We start from the raw sequence: 11,769 nt of genomic DNA on the forward strand, positions 1-11,769 counted from the left end.
GAGATTGGCTATCTGTAATGGAGAAAGATGAAATAAATCTGTAACAAATGATGGGAGAGAAAACCAGAATGTACCTGGGAACTGCAACGGGATGAGCAATCAGAGTTTCTACTGAGAACACAGGGACCTGTGTCAGGAAAAATTCTGTCTTGGCTGGTTTAGACTATCACAGAATGACTGTGGACCACAGATACAATAATGTAATCAAGGAGTAAATCATATTTCAGGATGTGTGACACAAAATGTTTTTGTCAGAGGTAGAGAAGGGGCAATAAAGTTACATGAAGTAAAGGCTAGACTAGGAGCTTGAAACAGAAATGGGGTAAGAAATCCAGCACAAGAACAACAAAACCCCCACTTATAGTCATTAACCCTGTTATACAGTTGTTATTAATTGTACCCTGTGTGGCTGAACATCAAGAAAGGGAGAGTTATAATCAGACTGGAGGAATCTTTTTTTGCCCAAGGGTAAATGGATATGAATGAGAGATGAATAAATGTATGTGTAACATCTGAGTAGGCTCTCTAGGTACTGAAACAAGAAGATTACAGAAAGTTGCTCTGTGGGGTGGCAGAAAAGGAGAAAAATCTTCGACACAAAAATGAGTTTAGAAAGTTTATGGCTTGAAATTAAAGCACTGCTACTCAGCTGATGGTGAGAAGTCAGGACTGATGCTGAGGTACATGCTGGAGAGCTATGTACCTCTCCCCTGGGGGAGAGACTGCAATTCCAAATAATCTTGGCAGTTGTCATCCAGTTTTTTCTATGTACTAAGTGTTATGCTGTGATTTTCAATTAGTTCAGAGCTTCCTTTAGCCTACTGTGGCCATACTTTCAATCCACATAAAAAAGAAGTGATATCAGTAATGTCAGTAATAGTATTTGATCTATTACTAGATTTTAAATTTGTATTAGGCAATGCTATAATTTGTGGGTTTTTATTTTGTTGTTGTTGTTTGTTTGCTTGTTTCTCTTCTATTGCTCTGGGTTTTGGGAAGAAAAATATAAATTTATTTAAATATTTTCTAATTTAACTTCAGTGTAAGGCATTTGAAAGAGAGTGACAAGAGAATGAAAATAAAGAGAAAAAAAGGGGAAAAAATAATTTTTTCCATCATCTCAAACTGTAATTTAGATCACTGTCTTTACAAATTATTCTTGGAAGTCTGGAAAAATAAGTAATATACTATATACCAAAATGAATATTATCAGCTTATTCCCTTATTAGCACTAATATTTTTGTAAAGATCTGGAAAATGGAATTTTATTATGCAGTAATCACAGAACCACAGGATTGATAACCTTCTCTATGAAGCATCACTTTATTGCATTAGTAGGCTAGTTTTAGAAGGAAAAATACAAAATCATCTCTCCTCTGACTTGATTTAAAAGATCTCTGTTGCATTTGCTTTTCTAAAAAGTAAAAACAATAAATAATTAGGAATAATACACAGTATTATCTGAAAAATAGAAGGTTATTTTAGTGGAGGAAACAAATACCCTTAATCTGTCACTTCAAGACTGCACAGTGAATACCATGACTTCTTGTGAATATTATGATTGTCTGAAAAATTCTCCTTGTCTCTGCTTTGTTGCAGGCTTTGTCAAAGAAAAACCACTTATCTCTCAGTGCCACCATTTCCCCTGTGTTTAAAGGAAATAATATCATTCTTTGCCTTTCCAGGGTTGCTAAAAGGGCAAGCGTTTTAAAGATTGAAGCTCTTTAGCCGTGGTGTAGGAGTCGGGACATATAAATAAATAAAATCTGGTGCAGCAGACTCAGGTTCGTGGCTGTGTAAAATCAAAGCTTTCATCTGTCAAGAAAACACATGTCTGGAGGGAATGAAGTGCAGTAAGATGATGTGATGGTAGAATTAGGATGATAGATACCCATAACCAAGCACACTATCTCCATCTCTGGCAAAAAGGAAAAAAAAAGTTTTAAACCCAGTCACCCGTCTAAATATAATGGTGATATCATTATAGAGTCTGCACCCACTGACAAATGCAAGGCTCTGTAGAAGCATAAACCACTTCAAGTAAATAGTAACACAATTTTGTCAGAGGTTGAAAAGTTAATTCAGTCCTGGCCCCATTCATATCAGTTTTTTATTTTTATTATTTTATTGAATTGGTTAATGAGGTAATAAATAAAGCTCTTCAATTTATCTGGGGTACATCAGTTGATAATGGGAACTTTGAGGGATTACAGAGACTTGGAGTTTGAATTAATATAATATTATATTCATATAAAGTAAAAATTTTTCTTGTAATATACCCACCTTCAAAGCATGCAGTGATTTCTGCTGGGCTTTGAGCCCTGGACTTGACTTTTAGGGAGTTGTCAGTGTGAAACTGCAAATACAACTTGGAAACCAACAGAAAATTAATTGAAAGGTTTAATTTTTTGAAATAATTTCATTTTTTTCTTAAATTAATAAGGTATGCATTATATATGCAGGATTCTGTGCACAAAGAAGTATTCTCCTAAATAATGTGTGTTTAGGATCCTGTAAGTGATAAAAATACACATCCACAAATCCAAACCAACCACTAAACAAATTAAACCCCAACCAAACAAAAGATACCCCCTAAAAACAGATAAACACATGGAAATCTTAACAAAAATCTGACTCCTGTGATGGAATTTGTATGACCTTTTTTTGTTCATTCTGTGACTCTTTAAGCTGTATACTTCTGAAAATAAGGAAATCACTGTCCCAGTGACTTTCCATGGGTCTAACATATCTTGAGTGCTTCAAACATTGCTTGGGGGAACTTTTGGTGTGAAAATCCTGAAGGCCCAAACCTGGTTGGGTTCACATTTTCCTCTCCTTCCACATAATTGATTTTTAAACTCATTCGGATTTTCACTCCATTTCTAGCCTCTAACAATTTTATCAATTTATTTTCAGATAGAAATCATCTCACCCAAAAATCAGAGGGATCCTCTGGTCCATCTCTAAAACAAGAACTACACTGCTGAAGTACCACAGCGTCTCCCTTATTTTGGGTGTCTTGTGTTTGCACATTTCCAGAAATTGGGATTGCTTAGGAAGGATTGGTTCATAATGCACTGGAGAACATCTGTGGCACTGTGTGTTTTTAGAATTGGTTATTCCGTTTATAACTCAATAATGGTTCGGTCCTCGGTTCCCCCCATGTACTTCCCTCACAATGGTTTCTCCCTATTGGAGCTGCCCCCCTCCCCTGCCTGTCATGGTAACCACCCCCCTTATCTCGAGAATTCTCTGGGTCAGTCATTCCTTAATTTGATGTATGATTTGCCCCTGGGGTTTTTCCCCTCCCCTGTGTGATCCTCAGTGGCTTAGCTGTAACCCACGCTCCTCCCTGGGTCTTTGCTATTGGTAAGCTTTGTGTCTCCTCCTATCACACCCGCTCCCTTTATCATTGTTCTCTCCCTTCCTCCCCCCCCGCCCAGCTCCAGACGACTTTGTCGCATGTTACGGACCCCGCCGGGGAGGAAGAATAGAAGTTCCTTGGTACCTATACGGGTGTCCCTCCTCCTTACTTTGTTCGGTACCTCGTAGCCGAGATCCCGCCTGTGCCACCCACGCCGCAGACAGTAACCACTGCTCAGGGTTCCGGAGGGACTCCGGGAGTGGCACTTGGTGTGGCATCTTCGGCCGGGCCGGGGGCACCCAGCCGGGCTCCCGCACAGCCCCAGCGGCCGTGGGAGAGAGGCTTCAAACATGTGAAGAAGCTGTCAGATATTTTTTCCCCCTTTTGATCATCTATGACATCTAGCAAAGACAAGATACTAATGCTGGCAAATTATCCAGAAGCCCTGCGATGGTGTCGTGTTTCTCTTCTCTCCATCTACCTGGAATTGTCTTACTAAATAAGTTTTAGGTCTGATAACAATCCTGCGGTCAGGTGGATAACATCTCAGGAGTGAAATTGCCATTGTCATCTCAAGGAAAAAAAAAAGCACCAAACCTGACATTCAGTCTGAATTAAAAAGCAATAAATATTTAATGAGATTAGAATTAATAAATAATTATTATTTCATTCCATGTAGTACTTATTCCCTTTGGGTCTAATCCAAACAGTAGTTTCTCCCTCCCAGGACTCCTTAGCAATGTAGGCAAATGTAGACTTTGGTGTCTTGATGGTCAGGAAAAAGGATTTCATCTGGAATAATGAAGAAAACCAAGAGCCTACAGAACATTCCAGGAACCAGAGGAGAAGAGGGTGCTGAGTGGGTAAGCAGCAGCAATGACAACACACACACACACACACACACACACACACACACACACACACACGTAAAATTTCCCACTGCAGAAACAGCCAAGAGTCAGTGTCTGGCCAGGAAGGTGAAAACAATCCCTTGCCATAAACCTCCCACTATTAAAACAGCAGATCACCAAACTGATGGTAACAAGCAGAGCTCTTTACAGTCCCATGGTCTGAGCATCTCAGCTTGTGCTTCTGTCTCAGCTCCTCCCTTCTTAGTAACCAGATCTCAGTTTAAGATTTGACCTTTCTCTTTATTTATTTATTTATTTTATCCTCTCTCCCAGAGAGGTCAGTAATTGGTGACAGAAGAGAAGATTAATTATCAAGGTAAAAAAAAAAATAAATGAAGTAAGGAAGTTCAGGAAAGAGAGCTGAATTGCCAAAGACAAAGAAGAGAAAACCCCCATAATTATGATGCATATTTTTGATGTCTTCTGTGTTATTTTGTTAGGAAAGGCCTAAAAACATTTGTTGATTTTGATTTAATTGATGAGGTGTCTTAAGGAACAGGGTGTAATAACAACAATTCTAGATATATGTCAATAGATATGCAAGAAGAGAGAAGTGACAGTAGCCCAGCATGGGCATTCCTATGTGGAAAGGGCGCTCAGGGTGTTGGCATTTCCTACATGACTTTCTGTGGATACTTGGTTTTGTTTCGTTTTCTTAAGTAGAAGGAATAATTAATCTTTTGAAAACCTAGCTTTTGCCCTTTTCCCCCCTGCAGCAGAAAACAAACACCTCTTCCACCTGCTTTGGTGGCATGGTGAGGCAGAGGTGTTTCCTTTTCTGCTTGGAGCTGGGAGGGAAGGAAAAGGACCACTAAAATATATAGCCAAAATAAACATCAGGGAGATGACCTAGGGGAGCGGGGCTGGAGTTTTTCATACTTTGTTTTAGCTATCTCAAATATTATTTAGTTCAATCAGGCCATGGTTTTTCATTGAGCAGTCAGTGAGGGGAAAACTGAAATGTTCTGTGGGGCTGCCTCCAAAAGAGATGGGCAGTTTGGTTTTGGGGTACCCTCAAGAAACTCATGAAAAAAAACCCAAACTAGGTCATTCTGCCCTGATAAATCTCAAAGGAACTTTAGGGCTTTTCAAAACCTTCATTTAAATTTCTCTTTTCCTTCATTTGACTGAGAGGGAAACACAGTAACTTCTATTTTGTCTTGTACTTTGCATAGCTGGTGCCAACAGATGTGAAATCCTGGGTTTGTGCCTGGCCCTGCACATGAGCTGCACTTGTTATCAGACTGACAGTCCTACTGCTGCTGCTGAAAGATCATGGTCTTTTCAGGGGATTTATCTAGCTCCTTGCTAACTGTGTTTAGATGCATTATCCCAGGGGAAAAAAAAAGAACAATCACTGGGATCATTATTTATGAGGTTTTTTCCTGCACATCCAAGCTCTCCACAAGCCAGTCCTTCAGAAAACAAAAGCCTCTGTGCCTTTTCTCTGCTTTTCTCTTGGTATTCTCTTTATTAGGTCGGTCTTGATCTTTGACACTTAGAAGAGTATGAAACTTTTTTTTTTTTAACTTTTGGTGTGTGATGCAATCTAGGTCACTACAGCCTGCAGGATTGAAACATGGGGATCTTATTAACTCTATTTTATTTCCTTTCCTTCCTTAGTCACAGAAAATAGATTAATAGGGTAGCACTTCGCAGTAAGTGGACGTTAATTAATGCTAAATTACACCAGAATTCCATTGGAATCACATATTAACAGTCCCACTAAGTCCAAAAGCCCTTGCCATGATTAATGTTCTTGTAAAGAATAACAAAAAAATTCATAACTATTTGTCACTTACAATAAAGTGTTACCAGTTAATTTTATCCCATTTTCTCTCCTGATTTTGCTGTAAAAATGAGATGCTGGAAGTCTAAAACGTGGTGTTTGACAGAAATGTGAGCTTCCCCTTTCTGACCTGCTCAGGACTTTTCAGGGCAGCTTGTCTTATTTATGCTCTTGGTATCAAGAAATAGAGCAAATGTCTCTTGGTTTGGGATGAAAAACCTGGGAAAGAGGAAGAATTATTTTAATTCCTATGCCATAATTTACTCCTCAGTGTTGGAAATTCAAATTCTCAGACTATTCATTAACTTGACAAACACCGTAATGAGTTCAGAAAATGGCAGCACATAAATCCATTCCCTTGACAAAGAACATAATGAGAATGGGAAGTGACACAAACTAAATAGATCACTTTACAGCCTGGAGACTGTACATACTTGCTTCTTGTGTAAGCACAGCTCTCCCCCCTTGCTTCCCTCTCTCCCTGTGCCTTTCCAGGACTCCTCCTTAGAAGCAAGCAATACGGCACAAGGAGATGGTTCCAAGTTGCACCAGGACAGATTTAGATTGGTTATTAGGAAAAAAAAAAAAAGTCTTTACTGAAAGGGTCTTCAAGCCTTGGCACAGGCTGCTCAGGGCAGAGGTGGAATCCCCACATCTGGGGGATCTTAAAAGACATGCACATCTTTCAGAAAGGGTGGTCCTTCCAGAAGTACACCTCATCCTGGGCTTCCCATCAAGACTAAATTTAAGAAAGACTTGTGATTAGTACTGGTATTTAATGGCACAGCTGAAGTCTTAGTGTTTGCAAAATGCTTTGAGAATTTTACATAAAAAATAATAATTTAAAAAAGCTAATTTTAATATTAATAAAATAAACTCCATTGCCTTTTTCCATTAAAAACTATCCCAGTACCCAGTAAAGGAATAATTGAATTCAAAACTTGGCTTGCTTTTCTTGATACCAACAGCACAGATCATTTAATATATTATAAAGTCCTTCTTGCTGCTGTAAAGTGAAATCTAAGCATTTGGAGCCTTTCTTTCTTTTTCCTTTTCATTTCTGAGGAAAGTGCTCTCAGGGAATAACTGCATAATGCTTTTTGCAGTAGGTACTTTAGTTTTCTGACACTGAAACATGAAAAAGTGAAATGTGCGAAACAAAGTCTTTTTTTATGTATTCCATATCTGAAGAAATTATCAAAGCCTAGAGAAACCAGAAAATAAATACAACAAGCACAAACAAGGGAACATTAAAGATGAATCCCTAATTTTGTCCCAGTGCTGTGCAAAACAGGCTTCCTCCTCCTCTGCATTCAGTTCCAAGTCCTACATGACCTTCTGCTCTAAAGATGAGAGTCATAACTTTAACTGCAGCATTTTTTATTTACTATACAAGTTGAGATGTAAAATACTTAATCTACATCATAAAATGGAAACTGGCTGAGTTTGCAGTGACCTTGAATGTTTCTACTGTAACAGCCCTTTGGCTGTGCTAAATTGGACTTAGGTTATTTTTCAAAATTTTTTTTTCTTTTTGGTGGGGAATCAGAGAATACAAATCTAGGTGTTTTGCATGTATTTATTTATGAGCATAGATATTCTCTGGTTAAAGAACTGCAAGGAGGAAATGGCAGTGGAGGGTTTTCAAGGGAGTTGTTTGCTCAGTCCCTACTGACTTTCTGCTGAAATTGGATACTGAGCTCACTTTTCTCAATATCAGTGCACAGAAAACTGCATCCAGAAGCATCAACACCTTCACCCACTGAATATGTTGAGGAAAGTGTTGATTAAAATCAATGATAAAACTCTTTTCACTCCTTTCCCTCTTGAATATAGAGGGGAAGAAAGGAATCAACAGTTTCCTTGGGTGAAAAAGTGAATTTCTGCACAATTTGTCCCCTCAGTTAAAGCAGTGGCTAATTTTTCCATCTTCTATTTCACAGCATGCTGGCCCTTATATATCTTATAAAGCTCTGGTTCTGATTTGTTCTCTTTTTTTCTCTTTTTATTTTTTTTTCCCCTTAAATATGAGCCAAATAAAAACCTTGTGCTACATTGCTACAGTCATGTTTTTATTAGAATAATCACAGACTCCAAGCCAAAGAGGACAAATGTCAAAATCCCACGTTTTAAGCAGGTGTTACCTTTCCTGCTCAGTACCCATTAGATATTCTAATATGATTATTCCTGCTCACCATCCCTTTTCTTTCTCTGTTTTAAGCTGGAGATTTTTATGTGACACTGGCTCACCTCCCCCTACAGTGGTGGAAAATAGACTAATTCAGGCTGTCACCTCATTCCACAAACAGAAGGTTGCTGCAGCCACCAGAAACAGAAACATAACAAAATGTGTGTGGTTTTTTGGGGTTGGGTTCATTTTCTCAGAGTAGCTGTGTATGGGGCTGTGTTTTGGATTTGTACTGGATAGAGTGTAGATGGTACAGAGATGTTTTGGTAATTCCTGAGCAGGGCTTGCACAGAGCTAGGCCTTTTTTGATTCTCACCCCATCCCACTCACAACAGGGGTTGCACAGAGGGCTGGGAGGAGACACAGCTGGGACAGGTGACCCCAGCTGGCCAAAGGGATGTTCCAGACCATGTGACATCTTAATTAGTACATAAGGCTGGGGAAAGGAGGAGGAAGCAGCAGGGGGAGCATTTGGAATGACGATATTTGCATTCCCAAGTTGTGCATGGTGGGCCCTGCTTTCCTGGAGATACCCAAGTTCCTGCCTGTCCTGGGAAGGGTTGAATGAATTCCTTGTTTTGCTTTGCTTGCACATACTGCTTCAGCCTTTTCTGTTAAACTGTCTGTATCTCAGCCTGTGGGTTTTCTCATTTCCTCTGTTCTGTTTCTCTCCACAGCCCATGGAGGGGGTGTGGGGTGTGTGGGGCTGAGCTGCCAGCTGGGGTTGAGCCACCCCAGAGGGACACGAGGGACTCCTTGCTAGACCTGCTGGTGTCCAACACCAGTGGCAGAGCAGCTTTTGCAGACTCTGGAAGATTTGCTCCACCGTGCCATTTAGTCCAGGCTGTTTGTTCAAAACATTGCATAACATTAACATTTAACATTTAAAAAATGTCTAGGTAAGAGAGAGCAATGGAATAGCTTTCCCAAACCAGGGGATAACGGATGTGGCAAAAAGGGACATTAATATATTTAAGGCAATGATTAGAGGCTACTGTATCCAATGTGATAAACTGAAATAGATTTATAAGGTTACTACCATTTTCAGAGACCATAGACCATTTTACAGGATGTGCTATATAACTTTTGTTCCTTCACCTAAATATATGATCTTTACCAGAGATTTAAAACAAAATACTGTAGCACTTTGGATTCTAAAGATCAATAAGGGAAGAAGAAAAATGAAAGCAAAAAACAGTAGTGGGGAAAAGAAAAAAAAAAGCCAGGGGAGGGTATTTCATTCATTATATTTCTGGTGTTGTTTTTTTTCCAATTAAACTGTTATAAAGATAATAAAAATAACGCGTCTCTGGAAAATGAAGGTTTGCCTACATGAGGAAAGATATTGTGACTTCTAAAAGCCTTTAAAATTATATTTCCTAATAAATAAATCAACAAATGGCACAAAGTCACATAAAACACACTGCACATCTCATTAACCTTTGAGATATTTTAGGGGTTTTTGTAGGTGAACTAAATCTTTGCTGCAGACAGTTTGTGTGCACAATTTGTAAGCCATGCTGTGGCAGTGTGCCCAGCCTGGAGCCACAACCAGATGTGGGAGCTGAGGGGACTGCACACTGATTACTGTGGCTGTTGGGCAGTGGTGACCCAGGTGTTTTGCTGGTATGAAAATATGACAGTAATCCATAAGGCTTCACAGCAGCTCATCCCACTGAGTAGGGACATATCAGAGGGTTGTTCCTCCAGGGTGAGAGACTCCTCGTTGCATCTGAGTTTGAGGAGTGTTTGGACAACACTCTCAGTCATGTGGTGTAATTGTTGGGGTTTTCGTGTGCATTGGACTCGATGGTCCTTGTGGATCTCTCCTAGTCCAGCACATTCTCTGATTCTGTGCTCCCATTCCATGAGATCCTCAGTAAGGGATTAATGTCATGGCAAATTTTGAAATCATAGCTAGGATTGGTTATGAACATATAAACTTTCAAATATAAATCATTGTCCAAGTCTGGGACTAGGAGTGATACAACTGCACCCAGACTCCTGCTGGGAAGGTGTTTATAAGACCAGGGGATCCTTTCTGAGCCACAGGGCTCAGAATTGTCCCTCTGATGGTTCTGTCAGCCCTTGTCCTCTATGCAGCAAATAACTAAGTTTACCTTGCCACTGAATCCTGTTAAACCACTTCTGTATTTTCTCTCAAACTGTGCTAATTTGCTATTTTATATCAATGTTTATATCAATATTGCTACTTGTCTTGTAACGAATGAAGTGTTCTACTCCATCCGTGACACATGCTGAGGAAAGGAAATTTGCCTCGGGGCTGAGATTCTGTCTCCTCGTGGCAGAATGATGACAAGCATAGAGAAAACCAAATCAAAACAGAAAACCTTCAACCTCATAAAGAAGAGTGATTAGAATGACTGAGTCTACTTGCTTAAAAGTAAGAAGAATAAAAAGAAGAGAGGTGTAAAAATGCAAGCTTGAGAGAAGCCCTATAAGAAGTCATAAGCACCTTTTTTTTTCCTCCTGTGTTTATTTAGTCATCTTGTAACATATTATAGTCAAATGTTCTGCAGTCCTGTAGTCAGAGAGGTATCACAGATTTCTTTCTGCTCTGTGATCTGGGGGACACAGATCTGGGGTGTATGAGAGCTTTTCCATTTTTCATAACTGTTGGTTCAGTAAAACATAGAATCTTTGTAAAAAGCCTTCTCTTCTTTTTAGAAGAAGGAGTCAAGAACAATGTATGCTTTTTTGATGGCAGATGCTTAGAGAATAAGAAGTTATAGGAGCAAGTACAGTGGGTATTGGTGTGGTGGGCTGGGCATGTGTGTTTGAGAGATAGAAAGAGATACTCTTTGTGGTAAACAGAAGTGGTTTCCTTTGGACATTTCTAAAAGTGTTGATGTCTTTGAAAGGGAGTCAGAGAAAGGGTTAAAATATTACCAAGGATTGAGAGGTTTCATAATAAAGAATGTTCTAAAGAAGTTAAAGAACTGTCTGCTGTGACATCCAGGACTTGTGAAGTTATCACTTCATGCAGTAGAGAAAGAGCCCATATAAAAGAAAATTTATCAAATTAGGACTGCTGCTGCGCTGCTGCTTCGAAGACCCTCTACTCCCCACACGGTGGGGAGGAGGAAGCGCCGGCTAGCGGTGGAGCACAAGCAGCCACTAGCAGCAGGGGGCACTACCTAGGTGAGCCAGGGGCGTCCAGGCAGCACCTTCGGCAGGCTGGAGCAGCGTCAGAGGAGCAGCGAGAGTCGAAGGAAGCAGGGAGAAAAGAGGACCTCTACCCCGTGGATGCAGTCCAGAGAGAGTTTATTCGTCTCCAGGGGAATTCCAGGGGGCAAAGGCGAGGGGGAACAGTGACAGCAACTTATAAAGGGGGTGGAACATAGGTAAAGATACATTACATGAACCAATGAGGGAAAACTGAGGAGGGGCATTGAGCATAAGTGACAGTAGAGGTAACAAATAATATACGGACTGGGGAGGGGCCCAGAGCACTTGCCCAATCACTCCCTGGAGAAGGGAGAAGTCTCTGGAAGGA

This window comes from Serinus canaria, chromosome Z, assembly GCF_022539315.1.
Source record: "Serinus canaria isolate serCan28SL12 chromosome Z, serCan2020, whole genome shotgun sequence".
NCBI lineage: Eukaryota > Metazoa > Chordata > Aves > Passeriformes > Fringillidae > Serinus > Serinus canaria.